The following is a 17,056-nucleotide window of genomic DNA, read 5'->3' on the forward strand; positions in this document are numbered from 1 at the left end:
ATAACATACTGAACTAAATAAAATGAAAGAGGAATAAAGTCTAAACTTAACATAAGAACAAATTGAGTACAACTCAACATACGCAGAAATACTTATGTCTGAAAAGCCTATATCATAAGTGAGATGATAGAACAAGTCTCTTGCTATCTATAATATCTGAAGACTAAAAGTAAAGTAAGGCCTGAAGAAGTAGTCATAAGAGGTATGTCCTCGAAACAAGAGGTACATCCTCAAAACATGATGACTCACCAAGCAATTAGCAAGATGACATGATCCAATACTAACTGCGACTCAAATGATGAGTGTTAGGACCTATAATATGAGATAATATTGGCAAAAGTATGAGGTTGGTACTATAGAGTGTACTGAGTATGGAGAACATGCATGAACATGACATTATAATATCATAAATCTGAAAATATGATAATGCATGTAAAAGTAAAAACATGACATAATCTAATAAGTTGAGTTCATAAAACACAATACAAGTGCAATACAATATTCTGAAAATCATATCATACGTAGACGTCATGACATATGTATAAAAGACAAGCTATTTTAGGAGACCATAATATTTTATGGGAGATACCATTAACTGACATAAACCATGTGACCTATAACATATAGTTCGGTGTATTTCTCCCACACCAAAAAGAGAGTGTGCTACTTGCAAAGGTAAGGAGCACATTCTTAAACTTAGGTAGATTCACTAGCTAATGTCTAATTGGGACAATCCTTGAAGGGCATGTAGTTTAGGGATCTGGGTAATTTCCCTAATCCGACTCGGTGCTAAGTAAACTTCCAAAAGAAAACTTAACTAATCATATTCATATTCTTAGTCGTTGAAATGGTATGAATATAGTAATACCAAATCATTGTTGAAGAGTCATAATCATAAGAATACCTTTAAAATATCATGATTTCATAACACAATCAATTTATAAGAGACACATAATAGAAAGAATCTTAAGCTTTTTAAGTTTCTAGGAAGGCAATTAAGTTTCTTAGAAGTCATCATTTGAGTCGGATAATCTATAATGCTATCAAATAATCCTAAAGAAAGGAGAAGGAGATACTCTATAAGAGAAAAGATTGGAAATAGGGTTACAAGAATACGAAAGAAGTTGAAAGTTAAGTAGTGAGTCATAGGACTCGACTTACTTGTGAAAGCTATTACTTGGGATATTTTGCATACTAAGCTACTTGAGTACACATCGAGCTTAAGTAGAAAAGAATACATAGGCTCTTGGAGTGAGATAAGATTACGAACCCACGGAAGAGAAATAATGAGACGACGCATCTACTCAACGCAAATAGGTAATGCACCTACTTGGACAAGTAGGTGATGCACCTACTTAGGGTCAAGTAGGTGATGCAGCAGGTTGGGTGGACCCCACGCTGCTATATGGCAGCCAAAGATTGGAGGCATGATTGAGGTGGTGCCCTAGGGGGTTGACACGTATAACCTCTAGGGGATTCCATGTGTCACCTCCTAAGGAGGTGTATATATGTGTTATATGCTGGAGTATATCTCATTTTCAGCACTTCTAACTTGAGAGAATTGAGTGAAAAATTTGAGAGAAAGAACGAGGCATCCACGGGTTGCTCCAATTCAAGGTAAGCCCCGATTTCGTTCCGTGAATTAATTATTTAAGTTATACCATGGCTAAATAATGGGTTTTAATAGAGAAAAATTACTATTTGGGGCAGAAAAGAAGGTACACAAACAGTCCGCAACTTTCAGCATATTAAGGAGTTTCCGAAGTTAATTTTTAGCAAGTTTGGGAAGTCGTTTGTTAAGGTATGGCTTGGTTCCCTTCTCCCACGTTTTGTTAAAGGTTTTTAAATGATATTAAGGTGTTAATAATGTAAATTTATGGTTTGGATAAGCACAAAATGGATATCAAACAGCCACAATATTTTAGCAGCAATTAAAGAACTTCCGAGGTGAGTTTTGGCAAGCTTTGGCCAATTTCGGGTAAGGTGAGACCTTTTCCTTCAAATTGGGGTTTATGGTGTTTTTATAGGGTATATTAAATGCCTTTTATTCTGCTGTAAGTGTAAAAATCTCGTAGAAATGTTTAACGTTCGAAGCAAACTAAATTGGAGTCGCTATAGTTAAATTGTAGTCGAAGCAAGGTGTTGTGCTTGTGGTGTGCTGCTGCAGGTGTGTGGTGTTATGTTGGAGGGAATAAAATTATTCTAAAAGGGGTGTGGGAGCTTCTGGTTTCAGCCACCCGACCCTCTGTTTCGTATAATTAAAGGTTTTGCAAAATGGAAACTAGAAACCCTATTTTGATATCGTGGTTTCAAGCGAGTCATTTGCAGTTTGTGTTGTATTATGTTGGTGTGAACTGCTTATACATGTTATGTAGGTTTTTGTTTTTGGTTGGATTTAATTATTAGGAGTGTAATTATAAATTCGGATAGGGCATATTATAGGGGAGGTGCTGCCCGATTTCTGTTAACTCATTAACTAGTTAAGGAACTAGTCGAGAAGGCGAGCGAGGGGTTGAGTTCTATGAATACTCATATGTAACCTAAGATTATGAAAGACTACGGGTTGTTGATACTTGAATTACTTTCATGTTACCTAGGTTTAAGGAACGATGAGGCGAACGGGATAAAGAGTAACCCGTAAGAGGTATGTAAAACATGTCTCTCTTTTCTTTTGGGCATGTCTTAGATTTAAGTGACAAATGATATGTGTATGAAGCCTGGGGTAATTCTATTCATGACCTCTAAACATGATTCATGATCCATAATTTGTATTCACTTTTGAATGTTAAGACTCTTAAAGTAGTTAAGCTCTCATTCCTCAAGCCTTCTATATGCTGAAAAGTAGTGTATGAAAAGTTAATGTTTCCTTCTTTTGGCATGTCTTCAAGTTAAATAGTGAATGATGTGCGCTTGAGGGTAAATATACTCATAAATACAAAGTGTAATTCATAGTTCTTATGTACTCCTTGATGAAAGGACTCTTACAGTAATCGAACTAGGGCTTCTCAAGCCTTCCATATATTAGAAGGGGATGAGTATGGGAAGCTACCCTTTCTTCTCTTTTGGCATGACTTAGATGTAAGTATTATGTATAGGAAATTGGTAGTTATTCCACTGTTAAAACTATGAGTGTGTGTTAAGGCTCTTGTTCACTTCCTACTGATTAGAAATCCTGTAATAAGTTGAGTCATTACTTTTCAAGTCTTCCATGTGATAGAAAGTGGTACACGTAAAGCTTGTCTTTTCCTGCTTCTAGAAAGACTGGACTATAGGTACTATAGAACATGGATTTGGAGATAGATCCATTTATAGATTCTGGATGTAACTCATGACTTGTACCCACTTCTAAATGATAAGGGCCTTGAAGTAGTTAAACTACGACCCTCGAGCCTTCCATAGGCTGAATAGTATTGGGATGTGTAAGCTCCTATACGTAGGGGCTTTTGAACATGATTTATGGTGATACCTAAGGGACGTTTGATATGTTACATAGTTTTATGTGCACGTATATGCATTATGATATATATGGATTGGGTCGTCGTACCTCGGCATTGTTACACGATATACGGATTGAGCCATCGTACCTCGGCATTGTTATATGATATACGTATTAGGCCATCGTACCTCGACATTATTATATGATATACGGATTGGGCCTTCGTACCTCGTCATTGTTACATGATATACGGATAGAGCCATCGTTCCTTGGCATTATTATATAATATACGGATCGAGCCATCGTTCCTCGGTATGTACTTTGTATATACATGGATCAGGTTGTACGTTCCACAACGCTAATGGTATATATGTTCTTATGATGAAAAAATGATGTAGTTATTACACAAGTCCCCGAATAGGCCAGATACAGTATGCGATGATAGCATGTATGTCTTTATTTTATAAAATACAGGTACGGCAGATGGCTAAATATTATACTTGCCCCATGCATCCCTATTTCAGTTGTTGTCTCAGTTATGATGTTTTATACTTTGTATACTCAGTACATATATCGTACTGACCCACCCTTTCCTCGGGGGGCTGCATTTCATGCCCGCAGGTATAGATGTTCATTTTGGAGATCCGCCAGCTTAGGGTTTCCACTAAGCGATGTTGGAAGTGATCCACTGTTCTAGAGCCTAATCTTTGATATTGGTCATTTAATATATATATGTTTGTTTATTCAGGGGTACGGCGGGGGCCTTGTCTCACCATATGTTACCATTACTATTCTTAGAGGTCTGTAGACATGTGTATATGGGTAATGTGTGAGTTTTATGCGATTATAATTGTAGGATGAGTTGTAAATGTTATTATGCTATGGCAGCCTTATCCGCTGGCTTTCCCTTTCATGACATGATGCAAATGAAAAAGGCTACACATGTATGAATATTTTATCACTCACTAGGTTCATGTGTATAGTTCTTATATCTAATAGATACATATATGGGGGTCCAGGTCGTACCCCAGTCACGGCCCATGGGATTGGGTCGTGATAGAATCTAACTCATGATAGTCTTTTCATAGTAAATGAACTTAAATTGGAATTGGCTAAATTATAACAAAAATTCATAATAAGAATACTTCAATCGGAAGAAACCTAATTTCATAAAATCATGTCAACACTTCATTCAAAATAATACTTCATAAATTCTTCAATTAATAATGCATGCATAATCTCAAAGCTTTGTTTCATAATCAAAATACTCATATGGAATGTGTTCATGTAAAAATCATTGAAAACATTGTATTAAGATCAAATCATGCATAATAAGATCAATAATGACATGTAGAGTGGAAATCAATTGAACCCATGGAAGAACCATGTAAAACCTAGAATCGGGAAAGTAACATAAATGAGAAATGAAGGTTTCTTTGAGACTCAATGGGTGAAGAGGAACCCATTGATGAATTTCCACATACCTTGATCAAAGCCCAAATTGAAATGGGAGAAGGAGACATGAACCTTGAGATCTTGCTCTTGATTTTTTAGAGAAGCTTGAGAGAGAAGAAATATATTTTGGGGTGGGAGTTGAAAGAATGAGGGATTAGGTTAGGAGTTAAAAGAATGAGCAAAGATTGAAACACCCTTGTGAAATAACTGTTGAATGGGCTTTGTGGGCTCATCTATGGATCGTAATCCATTCAACGGGTCTTGGGGGTTAAGTTCACGTATGGATTCACAGTCCGTGGTAGGCATCACGGGCATTAGAGCCCTCCATAGACCCTTCCCCTTAATTCCCATATTTCTTTTCACTTACATGGTCCCTTAACACAGGCCGTGAAGCTGAGTACGGCCTGTGAAGGGTCTCGTGGTCCTTATCTGGTGCCACTTTTCTATGATTTCCATCTTAAACCCTATTTTCTGACTTTTCAACCTCCGAGGTCTTACTATATGGTCCATAAATGAGTTTAAACAAGGACTTCTAAAATTATTATACTTTCTCAATTTCTAGGACCCATCATTGATGGCCTTCTACTGACCGTGTAGCTTTGTTTGGTCCGTATATGTTCCTGTACAACACATGCATCAGCAACTTTTCTGAAAATTTCTTCCCAACTCAACTTAAACTTCTGAGGTCTTACAATATCTCCCCCTTGGAAACATTCATCCTCGAATGGAGCTCAAGTTATCATGCATATAGTAAGAAAGAGTCCTAACAAACCAACATGGATGCAAAATGCATAAGAATGCATTATACCAAGGAGTAATCTGCCTCAAGCTAAAATATGACTTTAAAACGTATTTCATAAACATGCATGCATATGAAAACTTGAGAATAGCTAAGACACATGAATCCGAAAGAGTGAACATGAGGAAAAAATACCCCATGCTAAACTGAAGCATAGGGAAATAAATAAGAATAACAGGACGTCATATCAGCTTCGGCCTACCAAGTAGCACCCTTAACTAGTTGGTTCCTCCCAAGAACTTTGATGAAAGCAACTTCCGTATTCCTCAATTTCCAAACTTGACGATGTAAAATCTCAACCGGAACCTCTTCATAAGGTAGACTCTCCTTCACGCCAAAACTCTCCAATGGCACAATAGAAGTAGCATTATCAATACATATCTTCAACAAAGAGACATGAAACATCAGATACACTGATGCAAATTCTGAAGGCAAAATCCAACTCATAAGTCACCTTGCCGAAACACCTTAAAATATGATGTAAACCTATATAACAGGGACTAAGCTTCCCTTTCTTACCAAAATGTATCACACCCTTCATGGATAAGATTTTCAAGTAAAACCAATCATCAACCTCAAATTCAAACTCTCTTCTTCTCACATTCGAATAGGACTTCTATCAAATCTAGGCGGTGTTCAACCTTTCTCTAATGAGTCAATTTTTTCCATAACTTCACAAAACAACTCGGGTCCTATCAAAGAGACCCCTCCAACCTCAAACCATCCAATAGGAGATCTATATATCCTACCATAGAGAGGTTTGAATTGAGCCATTTGAATACTCAAATGATCATTGTTATTGTAGAAAAACTCAATAACTGGAAAATGGTCAATTACCTTTGAAGTCGATCACTCAAGATCTTAACATATCCTCCAATGTCTAAATAGTCTGTTCTAATTGACCATCGATCTGAGCATGAAAAATTATACTAAGCTTTACTTGAGTACCAAGAGACTTCTTAAATGATCTCCAAAACTAAGACGTAAACTGAGTACCTCGGTATGAAATGATGGTTAATGGAAAACCATACAACTTGAACTACTCTTAAATGTAAAGGCTAGCCTAATACTTGGTTAAATAAGAAGTATTAACGAAAAGAAAATGCGCTGACTTAATTATTTGGTACACAATAATCCAAATCGAATCATATTTCCTAGAGTACGAGGCAAACCTGTGATGAAGTATATATTCAATTCTTCCCGATTCTAAGTAGGAATCTCAATGTATTCAGCTAAACCCCCTGGTTTTAGATGTTCAACTTCCACTTGTTGACAATAAGGACACTAGCCACAAAGTCCATAATATACTTCTTCATGCCATACCACCAATAAACTTCCCTCAAATCATGATATATCTTGGTGGATACCAGGTGAATAGAATACCAAGAACTATGATCTTTAGAATTTTTTTTCCATTAAGTCATCAACATTGGGAGCACATAAACGACCTTGGTAATGGAGCACACCATCTTTCCCTTGGGAGAAAGCCTCAATGGATTTTTCGGAAACTGTTTTCTTAAAATCAACCAAATTTAGATCACTATCTTGTTTTGCCTTCACATCTTACACAAGATATGATTTTGAGCTATTTTGCACAATAACACCACCCTCTTTGAAATCAACAAAATGAACATCAGAATGTACTAGCTTGTGAACATTCCTGAACTAATTCTTCTTCTCATCCTTAGTATGATCAGCACTATACATGGACAATCTAGTAAGAGCATCGACAAATACATTTTCCTTTCTCGGATGATACAGAACACTCACATAAGATCCTGAAAGTTAGAAAAATGAAAAATTAAGTTTAAAAAGGGAAACCATGGAAGTTGTAAATTTTTAGGCACCAGGTGGACGTCACGGAGCTTTTCATTGGCCATGGAGGGGACCATAGGCTGTGAAGAAGAAGCGTGGTCCTACCCAGGTGGGTTTGGACATTGTGTGAGGATCACGAGGGGGACCACGACATATGGTGAGCAGCACAAGCCGTGGTGACCTCTTTAGAAGTTAGTCCTCTAACCCAAAGTCCAATCCCCCTCACCACAACCACCATCATGGGCCCTTGTGGGCTTTACGAACCATGGTGGCCCTTCCTTTTAAGTGTCTAATTATCATGACCCAACCCCGTAGGCTGCGACTAGGGTCCGACTTGGACCCCCTTATGCGTATCGATCAGCTATACTCAAGTTGAACAGTGTATGATGTGGTACTATCCACAAAATCACAATGGGTCAAAAAAAATTCATTTATCTATCGCCTCTTTCACCTGTATCACGACATGAAAAGGCAGGTAAGCCGACAAGGCTTCTATAACACAATAACATGTATAACATGATATACTCACAAATAACCCATATAAACATATCTACAATCCTCTAAAAGAATTAACTATATCATATGGCGGGATAGGGTCCCCGCCGTACCCCTGAATAAACCAATATATACCTCAAATGACTAGCATCAAAAGTTAGGCTCCAGGATAATGGAGCACTTCCAATATCGCTGAGTGGAAACTCGAAGCTAGTGGATCTCCAAAATAGACATTTGTACCTGCAGACATAAAATGCAGCCCCCCAGGGACCAGGAGGTCAGTACGACATATGTACTAAGTATATAGAGCATAACATATCATAACTGAAACAAAAACTGAAATGGGGATGCAAGAAACAAGTATGATAGTTAACAATACCCTATACTTGCACCTTATGAAAAAAAAGTATGCATATGATCCTCATATGTCACTCCCAGCCCGCTGTGGGACTCGATGTTACCATATAATGATATACGACATCATACCTCCATATATGGTATCATTTCAAACATTGCAAGTACCTCACTATGTCTCCATATGTATGCCTATCTATCATATCTGACCCTTTAGTAAGGGTTTCAGTGAAAGAGTGGTGTACATGTCGTACCACACCCAACCCGCTATGGGACTCGGTACCATTATTATATAGTAAAATATACCGAGGAATATTCGGACTGATCCATACTTTAAATAGTGCCGAGGAACGTACGGACTATTCTATATTTTAAAATAATGTCGACAAATGTACGACCAAATTCATATTTTAAAACAATGTCGAGGAACGTACGGCCCGATCCAAACTTTCCATCATATCACCATATACATACCCGGCCTAGGACGCGGTGACGAGCATCATCACATACAGCTTCATCGTATGTTTCACTTTATCATATATGGCATTTTATTATCATATACTTGTACATATATATATATAACCGGCCCAGGACTCGGTGAGTAAAGAGTAAAGCTAGGCACGACCGCATTTCCGGCCCCTTTATGGGACTCGGAGGAAGATGGGTTACAGTGTGCATAAGTAGAGTAGTGAAAAACCATATGCAATTTACATCATCATCAGAGACTCGATGAAATAGTTAAGTGAACCGTCACCTGAAGACGAGAGTAGTAATCATCTTAAGTACCTTCTAAATACCATTTGGGATCATATTAGCTAGAGTTTCAGGGATCGTAGATGTGTATCGAGACAAGGTTAAATAGATTATGGAAGTAGAGATTTTTGTCATTGTAGAGACCTTAGGAATAGGAGCTGATGCATTCAATTATTATTCATCAGATAAGAGACTCGAGGGTAGTAGTTCAACTACTTAAAGCATTCTAATATCAAGTAATGAATAAAAGTCACAAGCTATACCCGGAGCTTATAACTGGAACTACCTCTACCTTATATCATATGCCATTGCATTTATACTTAAGACATTCTAAGAGGAAGAAGAGACAGGCCTTACATAGACTACTGTTCATGATCTAGCAACCTAAAAAGGCAATAACTCAATTATTATAGGAGTCTTAACATCACAAAGTGAGTAAAGTCTATGAATTACATTTAGAGTTTCATGAGTGGAATTATCCCCACATACAAACCATTCATAACTTATGCCTAAGACATGTCAAAAGAAAAGAAAAGTAGCTCTACATACCTGTTATGGATTACTCATATCCAAGCTCGCGTTGTTACTACTTTAACCTATTTAATACGAAAGTAATACTAGTGTTAGTGACCTTCGACTTTCCAACTTGCAATTCTACCACCAACTACCCATAGGAACAACAACAACAACAACCCAGTGAAATCCCACATCGTGGGGTCTGGGGAGGGTAGAGTGTACGCAGACCTGACTCCTACCAATGTAGGACGGCTGTTTCCGAAAGACCCTCGGCTCAATAAAAGCATAGAAAAAGGTTAGACAAGAATATTAGAGTAAATAAGTAGATGACAAATACGGTCCAAACAATAGTATAATCAAAGCACAAAAAAACAGTAGATATTATTATTGAATAATAACATAAATACCATAAATAACATACATCAGAGTACAAGAAATCATAGTGCGTTAATATGCCTACGAATAAGGGAGAATAAAACTACTATGTACTAGCCTTCTACCCTAATGTGTGTCCTCCACACCCTCCTATCTAGGGTCATATCCTCGGTAAGTCATAAATGTGCCATGTCCTGTCTGATCACCTCTCCCCAATATTTCTTCGGCCTACCCCTACCTCTCCTGAAACCATCCATGGCCAGCCTCTCACATCTCCGCACTGGTGCATCTGGGACTCTCCTCTTCACATGTCCAAACCATCTCAGTCGCGTTTCCCGCATCTTGTCTTCCACTGAGGCCACTCCTACCTTTTCTCGAATAGCCTCATTTCTAATCTTGTCACTCCTGGTATGCCCACACATCCATCTCAACATTCTCATCTCGGCAACCTTCATCTTTTGCACGTGGGAGACCAACTACCCATAGGAACAAATTCCTTATTCTCCTTTCTCGACTAGTCTATTAACTAGTTAAAAGTTAACGAAATTTGGGCAGCATCTCCTCTATAACTTGCCCTATCTGAACTTCCAATTACACCTCTATTCACTACAGACAACCAACAGAAACACCCTGCAGCATATATATAGGCAACTTATATCAACATTACATAATACAAACTTCCAATGACTCGCTCAAAATTACGATATCCAAAATAGGGTTTCTAGTCTCCCTGTGGTAACACCTTTAATCATACGTAATGGATGGTTACGTGACTGAAAAAAGTAGAAGCCCCACCTTCATTAGAACGTGTTCCATCCTTCAAAATACCATAACACCACCTATAGACTCATCACTATAAGTACAACATTCTACTCGACTTCAATTTAAGCACAACGACTTCACTTTAGGATATTTCTAACGTCAAGCATCTACATGATATTTTCACATTTTAAGCCACTTAAACAACATATAATACACTTCATAACAACACCATAAACCCCAAATTGAAAGAAAAACCCTTACCTTACCCAAAATTGGCCAAAGCTTGCCAAAATTCATCTCGAAAGTTCTCTAGTTGTGGCTGAAATTTCATGGCTTCTTGCTATCCATTTGGTGATGCTCCAAACCATAACTTTACATCATTAACACTCTCATAAAATTTCCAAATCCTTACCAAAATGTGGGAGAATATAACCAAGCCATACCTTGCTAAAACTTACTAAAACTTGTTTCGGAAGTTCTCTTAGTATGCTGAAAAGTAGTGGGCTGTTTGTGTCTCTTCTTCGCTGCCCCAAATAGAAAATTTTCATTATTAAAAACTAATATATCACCGTAGGGTACCTTAAATAACTAATTCACAAAACGAAATCGGAGGCTTACCTTTTTTGGCCCCAAACCCGTAGCTCCTCTCTTCCTTGTTCTTGGTTTTTCTCTCAAGTTTTTCTTACTTGTTCTAAGTCCAAAATATGAACTTGTAAGGAATTAGTCATCAAAGGATATATATATATACTTTCCCTTAGGAGGTGACATGTGTCACTTCCTAAGGGTGACATGTGTCAAGCCCTTATTGGGCCACCTAAATCATGCATCCAATGAGGGACTATCACATGTAAGTAGGGTCCACCCCCCAAGAAGGTGGGTCACCTGCTGCCACGTGTCACTTCCCTATGCTGCCATATGTCACTCCTTTCTTGCTGCCACATGTCATTCTCTCCTCCTCCTCGTGTGTTCGTAATCTCATCTTATTTTTAGAGCCTATGTAATCCATGACACATAAGCTTGGTATGTACTCAAGTAGCTCGAGTGTGGAAAACTTCTAAGTTAATAGTTTACGTGGGTAAATCGAATCCTATGACTCAGTACTTGGCCTCTAACTCCTTCCAACTTCTCATGACTCTATTTCCAACCTTCCCTATTATGGGGTATCACATTTTCCCTTTTTTAGGGTTGTTTGATAGTGTCGTAGATTATCCGGCTCACATGATAACTTCAAAAAAGCTTAAGAAATATTTCGAGCTCAAGAGTGTGGGGTGTAATATCCTTCCCCCCTTTAGAACATTCATCCTCGAATGTTAATTAGTCTTATGAGATCTTACCAGGATTCTGGGAATTCTCTATACCTATTGTCATCCATAGGCCTCCTATTCGTCAACACTATTGATTCAGGAGTTTAGACTACCTTTAGATGTAGGGAACCCATACGGATATTTTTTCTCTATCTTTGTCCCATCACCTACTTTGATGAGAGCCACGTCCTTAATTCGCAACCTTCTAATTAGCGACCTAAGATGGGGATAGGTTGCTCCTCGTAGGGTAACTTCTCTTCTAGGTGAACCTCATCCACAGAGAATATTCTGGGAGGGTTGCTTATATATTTGCGGAGTATTGATCCATAAAAACTGAATGTATTGCTTCCAATTGGATGGTAGGTCCTACTCATAGGCAACTTTGCCTTTTCTATGAATGATCCGATAAGGACCAATGTATCCCCTTCTTACCAAATTTTATTAAACCTTCCCTTGGTGACGCTTTCACAAATACTCATTCATCTACTTCAAATTGAAAGATTGACGTCGACTATCTGCATATGACTTTTGTTAACTCTGGGTTGTTAATAGTTTTTCCTGGATAAGCTTTACTTCATCCACAACTTGCTGGATCACCTCTGGGCTTAACCATTAATTGAAGGGTTAAATGTCTTACTAAGATTCACCTGTGTTCCCAATCTTTTCTAGAGTGATCTCCAGCGGTTAGCTGTAAATTGAACTTCCCTTTGTGAGATAATAGGTGTGGGAATTTCGTGAAATCTCATTGTCCCCTTGCTATGTCATCTCCATAACCCTCAGCTGAATATGCCTTCCTAACTGGAAGAAAATGGGCTGACTCTATCATCCTATCCACCATAACCCGTATGAATTCATGCTTCCTTAGAGTGCAAGGTCAGCCTATACCATAATCCATATTAACTGCTTTCTATTTCCGGGTCAGGATTTCTATCTCCTGTAATAGGCTATCAAGCTTCTGATGCTCAATTTTGTTTAAGCTATTGTACAATTCCTCTTAACCCAACCTATAACACTTTAGGCATTCTATCTTGCACTTTTACCCATATCTACTCTTCGGTTCTCTTAACACACATCATATTGTAATCCTTGCACAAACGTGTGTAAGTACCTAGAGTAGTCCAGAAAAATGCCTTAGCAAAGCTATACTAGTGTCTTACCTCCTTCAGTCGAGGTCAAGGCTCCATTATGGCTTTTGTCCTTAATACTGATTATATCTTAATAGTTCTGTCTTGAACCACCTTATACTTTTCTTTAATAGATTCAAAATATGGCAATCACATTGCTATTATCGACTTCTTTTTATCGAGTAACTACTTGATCTTACTCTTAGTATAATCTTTCCTAATCTTGGCTTACTCTGCTCTACATATGTCATTGTACTAACACGCACTTACAGTCTCTTTTTCCATACTTGTTTTGCTTCCTTCACTTACTCTTAAGTTTCCTATTATTCTAATATAAGAGATATTTCTTATCCTTTCTCTTTTGCTACCTGTATATCATAATTCCAGTAGCCAGTAATTCTGTTACCAACATCCTAACCTTTAGTCAAGTGTAGCCTGGCTATCCCTTATAATATCTTTAAGTTCCCATTATAATTCTCTTGTCGTGTTCATCCCCTTTGTATGAACCCATCCTTTGATGTCACACTATTCAAGGTCCTTCCTAATAATCCTCTGCACTGTCTTAGATATCATCTTGGCTTTTATCCATTCATTTTTTGCTATTAGATTCTGTTAACTCTGCCAGTATAGGATCTCACTTAATGCCACTTCCCCCCTTTAGGGTGTACCCATGTCACTATCTGTTTGTGTTCTACCTTACGCCCTTATTTCAAATTTTCAAATGCGTATGATTCTTTTCCAAAACATTTGGTAGACTGCACCATATGTCTGCCTTCCTTTACATCCTCCATACCTTTGGTTGCCCATGTACGACATCTTAACCTAATTGTGAGGTGCTGATCTAGTCTAATTATTGGTACTCAAGTCATGTATACACAATACTTCTCTATGCTTCATGAGCTTTCATCATTGTCGTGCGCCCGATGCTCACTTTCTTAACAGCACATCGAGCTTGCCCCAATAAGAGGTCTACCTTAACACCATGTTGTTGTACCACCCCTTTAACTCATAACTATACATTCTTCTTTTGCTCCATCCTCGTATTCAGTTACATATGTGTATCTTGGGTGCCTCTGTTAGAATTTCCTTATTATTTCTCCAGCTCATATCCATTTTTGGTTGTGCACAAGGAATTCCATATTACTCTTTGTTTCCTTGCACTAGCCATCCTTTTCGTCATCATATAACCTTTATTCTAAATTTTCCTTATAGAACTTGATAAGTCTTCCTTATTTGTTCCATGGCTTGCTATTCCGTTTCACACTTATCCTTATATTCTAATCACATGGATCACGTCATACCATTTAGCTACTTCCTTACTAAGCTTTACTTATTCTCAAAATGATCTTCGTTATATTCACATGGTATCCTGTTTGCATTCAGTCCCCTGGTATAATACTTCTTAACCTTTTTCACAATTCTTAATATGGGTTGCTTACCCTTTTCAGTTAGTCTTAGTAATACTTCATATACGTCATAATTCTTTTTTCCCTTGTACTCTTATCTTCATCGTACTACTACTTGTTTTAACTATACCTCATCATAGTTTATCTTGTGTATCAATTCAGTCGGTACCTCAACATATCATTCTATCCAGATCTATTAGTCTTTCCTAAATCATCTTCTTAGGGTCACAAGTCTTTTCCAAATTCATTTTACCATACCAGTATCGACCTCCTAGTTTCTATTGCCATCAATTCTGTAATTAACTCATTTCTCGAGGTTAGCTATACTCGTGATTTAACTAAATCTCATCATTGTTGTGGGCACGACCTTCCAAGATATACTATAGCCCTATATCTCATTCTCTTCTTATTTCTAGGAAAATTTGGACAGAGTTTCCTCTATATTTCTTACTACCTCAACACCTGCATGCAGAAAATACCAATAGTTCATCACAAGGCACGCATATATATATTCATATCATCTCATATCGCAGCCACACAAGGCACCCATAATAAAAAGTATAAAAATGGACTTACCTCGTATGTCCATTCGGACTGCACCTGTTGCACTTTCTTGTTTACTTTTCCTTTCTCATTTCAACTTTATATGTCAACCGTATTTCAACACTTTACCTGACATATGTATTTCATGCCTTTGCTTACCTGCGTGCTTTGTAACTTCCCATATCAACAGTTACTTTCTTCTATCGATGATTCCCTTCTGTTGAGATCATAGGTTAGTATAAGGAATTTCACTCCTTATGACTTGGCTCTATCACACGATCTTAGATCTGAAAGAAAGTAACATCCTAAATGTCTTGTAGCCTCTTGTCTATAGATGTGGTGAACAACACACCGATAAACAAGACTCTATTAGACACGGTCTGTAGACATTCCAAGGACGAATTGCCCTAATACCACTTCTGTCATGACCCAACCCCGTAGGCCGCAACTGGGGTCCGACCTAGAGCCTCTTATGCATATCTATCAGCTATACTCAAGTTGAACCATGTGTGATATGGTACTATCCATAAAGTCCTAATGGATCAAATCTTTTTCATATACTTATTGCCTCTTTCACCTGTATCACGACATGAAAGCCATGCAAGTCGACAAGGCCGCCATAACACAATAACATGTATAATATGACATACTTATAAATAACCCACATACACATGTCTACAGACCTCCAAAAGAATTAACTGTATCATATGGCGGGACAGGGCCCCCGCTGTACCCTTGAATAAATCAATATATACATCAAATGACTAGCATCAAAAGTTAGGCTCCGGGATAATAAAACACTTCCAACATCGCTGAGTGGAAACTCGAAGCTGGCGGATCTCCAAAATAGATATCTGTACCTACAGGCATGAATGCAGCCCCTCAAGGATTGGGGGGTCATTACAACATATGTACGAGTATATAGAGAATAACATATTATAGTTGAAACAACAACTGAAATGGGGATGCAGGAAATAAGTATGACAGTTAACAATACACTATACCTGCACCTTATGAAAAAAAGGTATGCATATCATCCTCACATGTCACTCCCAGCTCATTGTGGGACTCGATGTTACCATATCATCGTATACGGCATCATACCTTCATATACGATATCATTTCACATGTTACAAGTACCTCACTATGTCTCCATATGTATGCCTATCTACCATATCCGGCCTTTTAGTGAGGATCTTGGTGAAAGAGTGGTGTACATGTCGTACCACACACAACCCGCTATGGGACTCGATGCCATTATCATATAGTAAAATATACCGAGGAACGTTCAGCCGGATCCAGACTTTAAAATATTGTTAAGGAACTTACGGCCCGATCTATATTTTAAAACAATGCCGAGAAATGTACGACCCAATTCATATTTTAAAATAATATCGAGGAACATATGGCCCGATCCATACTTTCCATCATATCACCATGTACATACCTGGCCCAAGACACGGTGATGAGCATTATCACATATGGCATCATCGTATGCTTTACTTTATTGTATACGGCATTTCATTATTGTATACTTCTACATATATATATATATAATCGGCCCAGGACTCGGTGAGTGAAGAGTAAAGCTAGGCACGACCGCATTCCCGTCCCCCTTGTAGGACTCAAAGAAAGATAGGTTACAGTGTGTACGAGTAGAGTAGTGAGAAACCATATGCAATTTACATCATCATTAGAGACTCGATGAAACAGTCAAGTGAACCGTCACCTGAAGACAGAGTAGTAATCGTCTTAAGTACTTTCTAAACACCGTTTGGGATCATATTAGCTGGAGTTTTAGGGATCGTAGACGTGTATCAAGAAAATGTTAAATAGCTTATGGAAGTAGTGGTGTTTGTCGTCATAGAGACCTTAGGAATAGGAGCTGATGCATTCAATTATTATTCATCAGATAGGAG

The sequence above is a fragment of the Solanum dulcamara genome, chromosome 6 (assembly GCF_947179165.1).
Source record: "Solanum dulcamara chromosome 6, daSolDulc1.2, whole genome shotgun sequence".
NCBI lineage: Eukaryota > Viridiplantae > Streptophyta > Magnoliopsida > Solanales > Solanaceae > Solanum > Solanum dulcamara.